Source organism: Agelaius tricolor, unplaced genomic scaffold, assembly GCF_023055355.1.
Source record: "Agelaius tricolor isolate 1412-34295 unplaced genomic scaffold, bAgeTri1.0.p SCAF_17, whole genome shotgun sequence".
NCBI classification, from domain to species: Eukaryota; Metazoa; Chordata; class Aves; order Passeriformes; family Icteridae; genus Agelaius; species Agelaius tricolor.
Window position 1 is genome coordinate 17,964,333 of NW_027269277.1, and position 12,824 is coordinate 17,977,156.

Genomic DNA, 12,824 nt, shown 5'->3' on the forward strand with positions numbered 1-12,824 from the left:
TTTAAAACCATGACACAGAGCAAGGCTTTGTGGATCAGCATATTAAGGGCTTATTGCTGTTGTTTGGAGAGATGTTTGTTCACCCAATTAAAAAAAATCTGACATTCAGTAAATCAACATGATGTGAAGAACATTTCAGTTTCAAAAGATGAGATCATGTAACCTTAACTTCTCTGTCTGTTATTTACAGTGGGTAGGCAGAACTCTCACAGTTGTGCTTTTCAACAACCTTCATATATTTAGTCAGAAATCTCTGTTTCTGGAAGCTTTCTGTGTTGTCATGGAAATTATCACCACGTCCCTAAGACTAGGATAGCAATTTGATGACAAATTACAGGAGCTAGAGAAAGAGAATATTTTGGCATAAGACAATACTTAGAAGGAAAAGGAATCCCACAAGGTTTTTGGACCCTAAAAAGGCATCCAATTAAAGATGACTCTTTAATCTCTGCCATGCTTTATAACCACTCAAGTACAAAGCTTACCAATCTGCAGGAGGTGTTTTTTTGCAGGATTCAATGCAATCCCTCTGTATCATCCAGGGAAGATTGGCCAGGACATCTCAGGCTGCTTCCAACTTTCTTTCCTAAGCATCACACCCCAAAATCTGAGAACAAACCACACCAGAACAGAAGGTTCTCAGGAAGTTTCTGATCATTTTAATCTGAATCTTGCAGACTTTTTCTGCTATAGACACCCTGTGCAATCAGCAGGTCTCCAAACTTTTGCAAATTGCTCCTACATAAAAATCACCCAACAGTGATTTTCAACAGCAGAGGAAACTCTTCCCAGGTAAGGAAAGGGATGTGAAAAACAATTTTAGCTGAAGAGAAAAGATACTTTCCTCCTGTTGCTGCACTCTAAGTTCTGCAAAGATGTCCCAGGAATCTGGGAAGCAAAGAGGGAGGATCCTGTAGAACCCAATTTTGCCTTCACCAGGCCTAGGGAGGTGAGGGAAAAAGGCTGATCACAGAAGGATAAAACCCCAGTTAATAAAGAATCCAGCTTGTGCTAAAACTTCAACCCTGCTCCCTTTCCTGGTTACCTGGACTCACTTAGAACACTAAAGAATTAAAAATTCCTGCTGCTTTCCATTTAGGGCATAACTAATTATCTCTGAACAGAAATAGCAGTTAAGCAGCTGCCTAAAACTCAGAATACCTACAATTACTCATATAAATAGAACTGATAATTTTCATATTTTTAAAGTGAAAACAAATGGAAAAATTAAACTTGAAAAAAGTCAAGAAATATTTTCATAAATTTGGCAGTTTTTTCAGAGACATTGTTGATAATTTCGGTTTTCAAAAAATTTCTAAAATGAATTTAAACTTTTTTTTTAATGCAAGTAGCACAACACAGGAGTACATGGAATCAAAGTAAGGATATTTCAACCTGTTGCTGGCTGCTTATGGCCAGAGCACAAATTTGTGCCAGAAGGAGGGAACAGGCTGGATAGGGAAGTCTCCATCCCTGGAGGGATTTAAAAGATGTGTAAATTTGGCACTTGGGGACACGGGTTAGTGGTGGCCTTGGCACTGCTGAACTCGATGGTCTTAAGGGTGTTTTCCAACCTCAATTATTCTGAGATTCTATGTCTGAGCTGCTTTTAGTCCAGTTCCTGGAAAAATCTATAAAAAGACTCCTTGAATCAGAGCCTGCATTTAAATAAGCTCTTAGTAATGAATTGGAAATATTTTTATTGTTTTGGTGGGTTTTTTTCTAGTATTGATATTCAAAACAGTAACTCACTTCAAGAATCTGGAGTTTCAAAATTTTATCTGCCTCGCTACTTTCTAATTGATAAAAGCACCCTTTTTCACCTGTTAAAGATTCCTCACATGAAAGGAGATTTGGCAAAGTAGGGCGGTCCTGAAATAAGCCCCAGGTACTTTGAGTTTCACCTTTCAACACGATTTGAGTGCTCAAGCAGCAATTCCAGGCACCGACCAGGAGAGAGCAGGCACAGACAAGGGTTTGAGGATGCAGCCCGAAGTCGCAGAGAGCTCCTGGTTTAAACGCTAAAGCTGAGAAAAGGAGTAGGGTGATTTTAAGGCCATTATTTAATGGTGTGTGTGTAGGATTGAAGGTCTCCAAATGGCAAACATTGCACCTGACATTAAAGGAGGAAGTTCCCTGCCAAGGGACAAAGCCTCCTCCTTAAAAACAAATCTAATCCCTGATCTTCTTCCTGGCAGAAAAGAATTTATTTCAGTCCAAGCATTTATTTCAGAAGAATTAAGAAACTTCCATGTCTGAAAACCACACAGAGAAGTGTTTCAACACAGCCCACCCCAGCCCTGCAGTGGAGCCAGGGCTGCTGCACTGGGATTGGGATGGCTTTGGAAATTGGAATGGTTAAAGCTCTTTGGGATTGGGATGGTTTGGACACTGGGATGGTTAAAGGTCTGCACACAAGGAGCAGGGAAAGACAAACAAGCCTCAAAGGCACAACACAGCCCCTGCACCTGATAGCATCCTCCAGCCACTTCAAAAGAGCCCAGGTCTGTTTGATATTCCCTTTTCCTCCCTGAATTTGGAAACATGTCAACAGGGAGAGCCGGGCCAGCAGCTTGGAGCTGAAGGAGGAGGGAGCTGCAGAGGGAAGTGGGAGGGGAGCAGGGCCCAGCTGGCCTGGCCTGGCTGTGTCAGACGGGAAGGGCTCTCTGCTGCAGCCTCCTGGAGCTCAAACAGCAGGTACAGCCCAGGAGAATCCATGGCTTTGTACATCTGGGAGCTTCCTGGCCTGGCACGTGCTTACCCTGGAGGATTCTGTGCCATGTCTCCTTTGCTTGCTGTCAGGTTCTGCTGCAATTCCTGAGAGCTGTCCAGCTTCTCTGGGTGACCTCACTCCTGGAACTTGCTGTGCACATGCAGTCCTCAGCCTTTGGAACAAGGAGGACACTTTAAACAGCCACAGGAGAAAACCAAAAACCTGTAACCCTACAGGATGCAAATCCAGGAAGAAAGCAAAAATAACCCAGTGTTTATTATTTTTAGGTTACTGAGAATTTTATGAACCATCTCATAGCTGGATGTCTGACTCATGATACTTAAAAGCTTGAGGATGTCAAACCTATAATTATTTACTACTGGAAAATCAAAGAGAAACAGCGATTTTCATAAACCTCAAGCTTCAGAACAGAAGCCAATCTTTGCTTGCACCAAGAGCCTCTTTTTGAAGCAGGTTATTTTAGAAAGGCTCTTTATGGAAATTCCTCTAAAACATCCTGTCCTGTCTGCTGGAGAGGGCAAATGAATAAATGAGCCACTGGTCAGATGGGTCAGCACTTCCCCAAGCAGTGAGGTGCCTGCTGACCAAAAGCTGTGCTCAGCAAAACATGGGAATAATTCCTCAAGGCTCATTGAAGCCACCCCAAGATGTCACCACTTTTGTTACTACTCTTTTAGAAAAAATGAGGGAAAAAACCCACTTTGCCTGAGGTTCTGTGAGTTGATATTTCCCCTCAGAGCCCTTCATCAAGAGGAATTTGTCATCATCTCTCTGCACAGCCCTCACTGAGATTCCCAACCTGCCTTCAAAGTACCATTTTACAGCTTCACAGAACTTTTCCAACTGTTCTTTGCAAAACAAATTCCTGCTGCCCTTCTACCTTTGCCCATCAGAGCCCACCTTCATCCTTCTTCCTTAAAACTGGGGTCACTGTGCCCATTTCCTGATACTGACATTGCAGACTCGGCCTTTTAATTCCCACCACTGCTATCAAAACTACTCCAGGGACCAAAAAAGCTACAGAAGAAGCATCTTTGGATAGTGAAGCTTTTCCCTTCCCCGAATTACTGAAATTCAGGTGGGATGAGCTTCCAGCAGCACTTGTGCAAACAGGGCTGTGCTGCAAAGCAAAGCAAAGCAAAGCAGGACAGAAACAAGAGATCGAGAGGTGCTGTCTGTGTGCTCTTTGAGAGGTCGTGGGAGGCTGCAGCTGGCTCTGAAAGGCTCCCCAGGAAAACCCTTCCCAGCCTGGCTGGGGATGGCCGCGCACAGCGGCTTTTGTTCCGCCTTGGTCCGAGCGCCTTTGGGAGCCTCTTCCATGGAGAGCTGAGCTTTCCTCCTCCTCTGCTCCTTCCTTCTCCCCTTTCATGTTTTGTGCTTCAGAGCTGGGCTGTTCTGCTGGCCAGGGTCAGCACAAGGTCATGACTTGTGGCAGGAGGTTAATGGAGTTGTTAAGTAACAACGTGAGTCTTTTCAATGGCATGAATATTCCACCCCACCCTCTCGCAGACGCACACACGCTCGCTGTCTCTCGGCTCAATACTCGGGAATGGCAGGGCGGGCTCTTGGACACCGCGCCGTGCACTTACACCTATTTCAATTAGCACTTACCCAGCTACAGGAGGTATCTCATGTGTAGACTTAATTCGTTGAAGGATTTCTGGTCATTTCAAGAAGTTTGGCAAATATTGTGACTGCTTTTTGATAGCTGAAAATGATAAATATTGAGTGTGCTGTTGACACTACATTGTGGGCAAGGACAGGACGCAAATCTCTAAATTTGCTGGAAGTTTGCCAAATTCATTTACTTAAAAGGGGTCTGCAGAGGTCACAGAAACTGTGACAAACCCATGACTGAAGCAACTTCAAAAAATTTTAGAAGTTGTATCATTTTCAATGCATATACTCAGGAAATAGCTTAGGTGATCCGGGTGAGACTTCTGGGGATGGAGATGTGAAAATCATGGAACTGTATTTCAAGATTGAAATTTTGAAGCCAAAGCACTTTGATGTGAGGGTTGTTTTTAGAGGATGAGGAGGAAAAAGGAGATTAAACAAGGATTTAGAAAGTGTCAAGCCAAGAAACACTAAACCTTTTTCCACCCTCAACTGACAAGCCCCTAATGAATGTATTATTGGACAATACCTTAACAGGTATTTCCCATTCCTGTTTTCTGTCCTTCACATGAACACAGTTATGCAACATAACTCAGAGTGGGATACTGGATGAGCTATTAATATCCTAACATGGTACAAGGTTTGATAACCTCATAGGAGCATGAGAGGGCCAATAGTTATGGCTGGGAAGAGAAATCCCACTGTCTGCTTTGCTAATGACAGCTCTGTCTGTGTCCCTGATTTCTGAAAGGGGTCTCATTCACCTCCCTCCCTTAATCTGGTGGGAACCTTTTGATCTCAGCTGGATCTGGCCCCTCAGTTTACAAAGCACTGCTAAAGACAGATAAGCCTCCTGAAAACAAATCATTCAAATCAGAAGACCCTAGAAAAGAAGCCAAGTGATCTCAAGTCAAAAATCTGCAGCCTTGCTAAGATTTTGAATCCACGAAAGAAGGGGCTGAGGTGAGCTCTACTTATGTCTGACTCTAAATACGAATCAGAGCAGCAAAGCAGAGCCAACTGCTCAACTTCCCTCCTGGAAAGAGAAAATCTGAATCTATTCATTTAACAGACTTCTCAGTCTGTGGTAATCACACAGCTTGAGACTTGCAAACTCTTACAGCTATGTTGGATTTGTAAATCACCAGGTGTTTCCCAGCTCCCTTTCACAGTGTGACAGAGCTATCAGGGAAAGAAAGCAGATCCCATTTCTCCAGAAAAGCAGATGTCAAAGCATTTTGAAATGGTTATTTTTGTCAGAATTGGGAATACAATGGGATTTTGGGCTGCAGTGTAAACTGCAAAGCTGTGATTAATAATTCATAGCCAATACCAACCAGTAGAAACACAGACATCCCGAAGTGAATTCCTCTTTGATGCGACACCTCTGAAGGTGCTGTCCCAAGAAGTGCTGTCTCACAAGGTGACACATCCAAGCAGGGCCGTGCCAGTCACCAGAGATCCCCGGGTGTCAAGGGCAGGAAAGGAAACCCAGCTGTGTTGTTTTCCTCCCCAGCTCAGCTGTTACCCAATTGATGGGTGCGGTGCTGGAGCTGTGGAATCAGTCTCAAAGCACTGACACCTACCGAGCACTGCCTTGGTTTTGTTTCAGACCTCCAAAGGATTATTTGAGGTAAACATAGAAAATAAATACAATCATTTACTATTTTATGTGCAGCCTACTGTGTGATTTTGTCACGTCTTCTGTGTTGCTTGCTCAGTGACAGCTTTGATGCTCTGGATGGGTCTGATGCTGTTACAGAGCCAGAGGCACCAGGTTTTGCTTTAGACACTTGTCCCTGAAGAAGCTCACAGAACAACTGCTGGGTTTTCTGTTGGTTTCCATCAATGCATGGCAGCTGCCCCGCTATAAAGCAGCCTCCAAACATCTGTGAGGGGCCCCAGAGCGGGCAGGTGGCTCCTGTGTGCCAGAGATGGGCAGACAGCAGGGTTAAACACGGCAGGACAATGAGGGGCCCGAGGGACCTGGGGCTTTGCTTTCCTAAAAATCTGCTGAGGCTTTGGGAGAGGGTGTGATCAGAACCAGCCCTGGGGCAAACCACAGGCAGCACAATCTGTTCCCTCTTCCTCACCCCAAGGGGATTTCTAATCTTGGTTTGCAGCTACTCCTCTCCCCCAGTTATGCTCCATGTCCATTGTATTCAGACTCACCAAAGGGCTCAGATCCCAGGATTTCCTCTCTGAATTCCAGCTAAGAGTGGCTAAACAGGGCCTGGATTCACCTCTAGCCCAAGACAATTTTTATTTCCCAGTCCCAGAAGATTCTGGGAGAGAAGATTCCCAGATTCTTCTCTGCTATTTACTTTTGTGATTGAAAAGAAACCAAAACTCTTCTCCCTCTTTAGATTTCTGTTGTAGAAATTTCCTCAAGACTCTTCTTACTGTTTATCTGTGATCCCTGGAGTGTGATCTGGAATCCCATCAGCATTCCATATTTAATGTATGGTATCAAGTGTATCAGCACTTAAAAACAAATTATAATATGTTTTGTCCAGCTGCTGATTGTTGGAAAAAATATTTAACTCAAGGACCTGAAAGCCAAGCAGGGAAAGAAATTATTTGCAATGACAACATCATACTATGATGAAAAAATAGAAAATTTGGGTAGAATTGGGTAGTAAAAGTTACTGAAGTATAAAAATGCCTCTGAAGGGAAATCTGTCAATGAGCATATGGAGGTAAGGATGACTGGGAAATGTGTTATGGACTAACAGAAACAGGCTGCAGAGCTGTGGGACAGAGCCCAGCACAAAACGTGCCAGCAGAGGGTACTCCTACCTTACCTCTGCAGTGCTCCCAAGAGAGGGACAGCCCCGGGGACAGCAGGACACCTTCAGGGACAAGGGAAGTGACTGAAAGGGTGCTCACGGCTCTCCTGTCGCTAAGGAGCTTCATTAGTAATGAAGCAAGGGAAAGAACATAAATCAAACTTTGAAATTGTTGCTAAACACAATGGCTGTTTCCAAAAAGCTGCTCTTTAACCCTCAGGCTCCCAGGACAAGCAGAAGGTCACAGCTGTTACAAAACAGTTGGATTGATGGAATTATCCTCACAGAATTTTTCTGCTTTGTAGCTAAAGTGTTACAGGCAAAGGAATAAAAGTCCAAATGTAAGTGATATTATCAGTGTATGTGCTCATAGCAATGCAGATTGGAGAAAATGGAATAAGCACTTTCCCTCCTATGCTTGTAGGCATTAATTGACACGAAGTAAATATGAAAATAATGTAGGCATTCATTGATTTAAAAATAAATCCACAAATCCCTTTACTGAAGCAGTGAAACCACTACAAAACCTGGGGTTTGAGCAGGGCTCATTCTCCATCAGATCCTGCCTCCAGCACAGGGCTGAGCTGGGAGTAGCCAGGGTATCCAGCAGAAAGCCCAAACCCCAACCATTCCTCGGGGAAAAGGGAAATTAGGCTGTGAGATTTTTGGATTGTAAAGGCAGCCTGAGAGCAGAGAGCAGCAAGAAAGCTCATGCCTCAGGTGCCACATGATCCATTCCTTTAAGAGCAGCCTAAAGTTGAGCTGCAGTGCTCAGAGAAGGCTCTGCTTGCTGTCCTGTGACCACACAAGGCAAGGGCTCCAGGACTCTTTTTCCACCTGAGCTCGGTGCCATCCAGGGACAGGTTTGTGACCTGCTCCTTTACTCACACCCACACCTGCAGTGTTGCTGTAGGCAGGCAGAGAACACCCCTGTTTGCAGAGGTTCTGCTGAACTGAGAAGTCTCTGTTGGTGTCAGCGTTTTTGTTTGTGCATAGACAACTAACCCTAATTAACACAGATTATTCCCCTTATTTCATTTTGTTGTTATCTTATTTGAATGAAACTTTGCTTTGGATTGCAACAATGTGATACATTCACACTGTTCTGTGCCAAGAACCATGGAAGCAACATCTCCATGCCAAGAAAAAGGAATTTTCTTGTGATGTACTTACAAAATAGCCTTTTCAGAAGTAACATTTCATAACCAATGTTCAATAACACAAAATTAAGTATCAAGTTGCCTTTTACCTTGCTTTGAACCCTAAATTAACTGCTACTGTAACATCACTACTGCAACTCAGTCATATCAGGGATAAAAATAGCATGCCTGGCTTGGACTTGGGGCCTTATCTGGCAAATTCTTCCCAAAATTCCACACACGAGCTTTCCTCCCCCCCACAGCAAATGAAGCCACTCAGGAAGTTTCCTTCTTCTAGAAAGCAAGAGAAGTGCTGAGCTAATTTCCACAATTAGCAAAAGAATAAAGAAAAATAGAAGCAGATGTAAATAAGAATAAAAGCAGCTCCTTGAGTTCTATTTAACACGTTCTCTGTTGTCCTGTAGTGTCTAAAGTACAGTTCCTAAATCAGTAACCTGGACTGGAAATCGGGAGTCTGCCAGCAGGCAAATCTGCACATGAATATCTGCAAAATGCTTTTTGATGATGGGGAAAAGGAGATGAAGAAAGACCAAAGGTTATGAATAAAGAAGACAAATTTGCCAGTGGACTCATCAGCAGAGGGGAGCTGCCACAGCTGGTGAGGAATGCAGCTGGGCCAGAAATCAAAAGATGTCCTGTGACAAAAGATGTCCTGTGAGCTGCACAACCAAAAACCAGCATCTTCAGCCACAGGAGGGAATTGCTGGATCTATGAGATGGAGTGGGCAGTTGATAATATTGTTTGGGTGATTCATTTTTGGGGATATATTTCAGTTCCACAGCTGAAGAAATTCTTAACCAGCTAAATCCTGGTATGCAGATTAATAGTTTGGATATCTCTCACTTGAGCAGGGATGTAGAATTTGTGGGTTGGGCCTTTTTGCTTGGTTGGTTGTTTTTTATTTGGTTTTTTTTTTTTCAGTTTCTAATATATAATGATCATTACTTTGACAATTGAATCTTCTGAAAAAATGTAGAAAGGATAACACTAGAAGTGAGCAGTGATTTCTGATCTTGAATAGATTTAATGACAAATCACTTCCTGTCAGCAAACACACTGGGATACAGCAGATGATGTTCCCAGAGCAGCTGGTTCCTAAGCACCCCTTCCCTGAGGAGGACAAACAGTGTAGCTGTTGCATCTCTTCTGAATTCAGAGCTGGGCTCCACATTTCAACCAAAAGGGGAAGTTAAAGTGGGTTATGACCAAAAGAGCAGATTTAATTCATGTACTTCAGTGACTATGATATGACAGATCTGTGTTCCATTTCACCTGACATCAATTGAGTTTTTATTAAAATTATTATTAATTTCTTGAGTACAGTTCTTGTTCTACTGTGCAATAATGAGGAGAGAATTGGTGTGGAGCAGGCTCTTTCCAGGTCCATCATAGGAACACCTTGGTCAAAACATAAATGAAGGCTCTTCTGGTGAAGATCTATTTAAAATATCTGCAGTCACAGACATGTTCCATTTCTGAAAGTAACTCTTTCATACCAGATCCCTTCATTTTTCCTGTAAAAATGAATTTTTACTTCTTTTTTTTACTATTTTTACTTCTTTCGATATTTCGAAGATCTTACAAGTGTGGATGGCTGGGCTGGAGGCAGATGTGCCTCATCCCAGCCTCTTTTATGATGTTCAGACAGCAGAATCTTAACTTGAGCCAAGCAAATTATTCACAGGCCAAGCCCACCTGACTTAGCAGCACATTTGCTAGGCTGCACGGAAGAGGTGTGTTTTTTTCTTATGCTAAGTCACCTCTGGAATGTATTTAACGAGCTCGTTCTTCCTAAGTCATGCATAGCTTAAATTCAGGGCAGGCCACTAAAACTGGTCAGAACAGTCTCTGAGGGCTGCTCTCAGCGTTTGACAAGATGGGCCTATAAAATACCCTCAAACTATCTTGTGGACTAAAGCACAAAACCCTTGGTTTCCGCAGAGGGTGACTCGAGGGTTCAGGGGGAGAAGTGGCAGGAAGAGAATCACTGCTGGAATGTCCTGTGTCACACGCAGCACCTTTGTTTGTGACTGGACTGAGCACCGGCCCGTGCATCTGAATTCAGCTTAATGAGGAAGCACAGAAGACTTTCATTACTGCAGCGATCCATAATTATGGCCAGCAAACTCGTGTAATACATCCTTGAAAACCAGCAAAAAACCTGGGGCATCTGGTCCAGAATTTCAGGTGGCAGCTGTGCAGAATTACATTTCTCCAGAAAAGAGCCCAAAGTATAGGTTACAGAAGCAATAGGGTTTAATGACTGGGTCTGCCAGAACCCAGCTCCAAGCTGTGACAGAACTGTGCTGAAGTATTCCTATGAAAGGTTTATGCTATTTTTACAGCTGTATTATTGTTGTGACTCTTCAGATTTCTATTTTAGAGGTCACCTAGAAAAGCAGAAGTGATGTTCAAGTACAAAGATTATGTAAAGTCCCACAGCTGGGGTTGCAGTGTCTTTTCCAAGGAATCTGGGACAGCAGCACCAAAGTGGTGGCTCCTTCTCCCATCATCTCCAGTGGCACTGCAGCAAGCAAAGGAAAGCCAGAGCTGCAGGGATGGGATGGTGCAGAGTTCCTGACCGACAGCTAACAGAATGTAACCTCTGGATTTGCAAATGGAACAGCTTGGTCCAGGAATGTGAGAAAGAACTCCTAGCAGAGCCACAGTGGCATTTTCAGAGAAGTTCTATTAATTATATAACTGTACTTGAAGCAGCTGTATTGCTTCTTCCTCTGATCTCTCAGTGCAGAATGAATTCTTGTGCATTAGCTTGTTAATAGACAATCCTATTTAGTGGTCTCTGTGCTGCAAGGCAGCCTTGGCTTCCCACCCATCCAGTCTGGAATGTTTATATTTAGCTATTTTCTGGAAACAGAGCTCCAGCTGCAGCACATAGCAATTCTTTGGATGGATCTTGTTTTTCCTCAGGATATGTCTATTTTTTTGGTGTAGACTGAACAGCCTTGCTGGAAATATGTCACTTTGCCTGAGCAGAGTTTTGAAGAAAAGTGTGTTTAACTAGTATGGCTCCAGATCTGTGTTACAGCTTGATGAGACTTGCAGCCATCCCACATTCCTTTGGGATGTATATTACTGTTATTAAAAATTGATTTGAAAATACCTGAGGTATTCCAGGGCAACGTTAGTAACTGGAAACTCGAGGGAGAAAAGAAATGTCAAATTATCTCAGTACATTTTGCCTCTCTAACAAACATCTAAACATTTCCTTATGTTGAGAAGCTTCTTCACTCTATTGGAGGATGGTGTTAAACACAGTGAAATAAATGGACACTGAGCCTCTCTTCTGTTCCAGAAGTAAGTGAAAATCAGGCACCAAAGGAGTAATCCCTATGGAGATATTTCCTACATACACATTTAAATTCCTCTGGCACCTGCTGTGCTGAAGGGCTTGCAGCAAGCTGTGGATGAAGAAGTGATGAGAGGAACCTGTCAGTTTTTATGAGTTTTAGGATCATTATCTTTATCCTTTACCATTCTTTGCACAGCTCTCACAGTTGCTGGTCCCACTGCTGGTGGCTGGTTTGACACTCAGGACTTGCTGCAGTCATTTCTTGAGCTGTAAATGTATGGTTGGGTGAAATACCACAAAAAAGAGACACCTTGAGAGATCCTGCTTTTGAAAATGGTTTGAAAGATGTTGTGGTGGCATAAACCAAGGGGATCTCTGGTTCAGTGTTCCAAATGGAGGTGTCTTCAGTACATTATATGGCCAAGCAGCCCTTGCTGAAGCAGAGAAGCCTGGGCCAAGCATTATCCTCTGGCAGACAAGTCCAGATGGAAGGTGATCAAATCCCCAAACTCACACGTACTTGTTGTAGTGCATTTTTATATTTTGTAATACTTTGAAGTAGTTTTGTTTTGTATTCCCATATTTTTCCCAAATGGTTTATCCCAGACTGTACCCCCCTCCCTTTACCTGTGTTATCCCTCTCCTGGGATGAGATCATCCCCAAACCCCCACCCTGGCTCTCTGTCAATCACTCAGATCCCATCCCCTCCATGCAGAAGTTTCGGTCCAAGTCGTCCAGTGATTAGCCAGAGGCTAGGGGTCAGCCCCCCAAGCCTTGCCCCATACGCTGTCCTACATGTCTGTCCCCCAGTACCCATCCCTTAGGGTCACTTAATGGTTGGTAAAATGTTCTCTACTTTGGGTTTCCACCTCCCTTTAAACGTGACCTTGGCACATCTCCCGGGGCTCTGGGCAGGAGGCCCCTGAGGTGCAGGAGCTCCTTTGGGATCCTAATAAAACCTTGGATTAACCCCTGCTAAGAGTCGGCCCTTTATCATCTACCGATGTCTCTGGTGTCTCTTCTGCTGCAAAGGCGACGAGGCCAGGTGCCCTCAGTACCCTCAGGGCACACACAGAGAGTGTCTCCCTGCCAGCCCAGGTGCCCTCAGTACCCTCAGGGCACACACAGACAGTGTCTCCCCCCAGCCCAGGTGCCCTCAGTACCCTCAGGGTACACACACAGAGTGTCTGCCCCCAGCCCAGGTGCCCT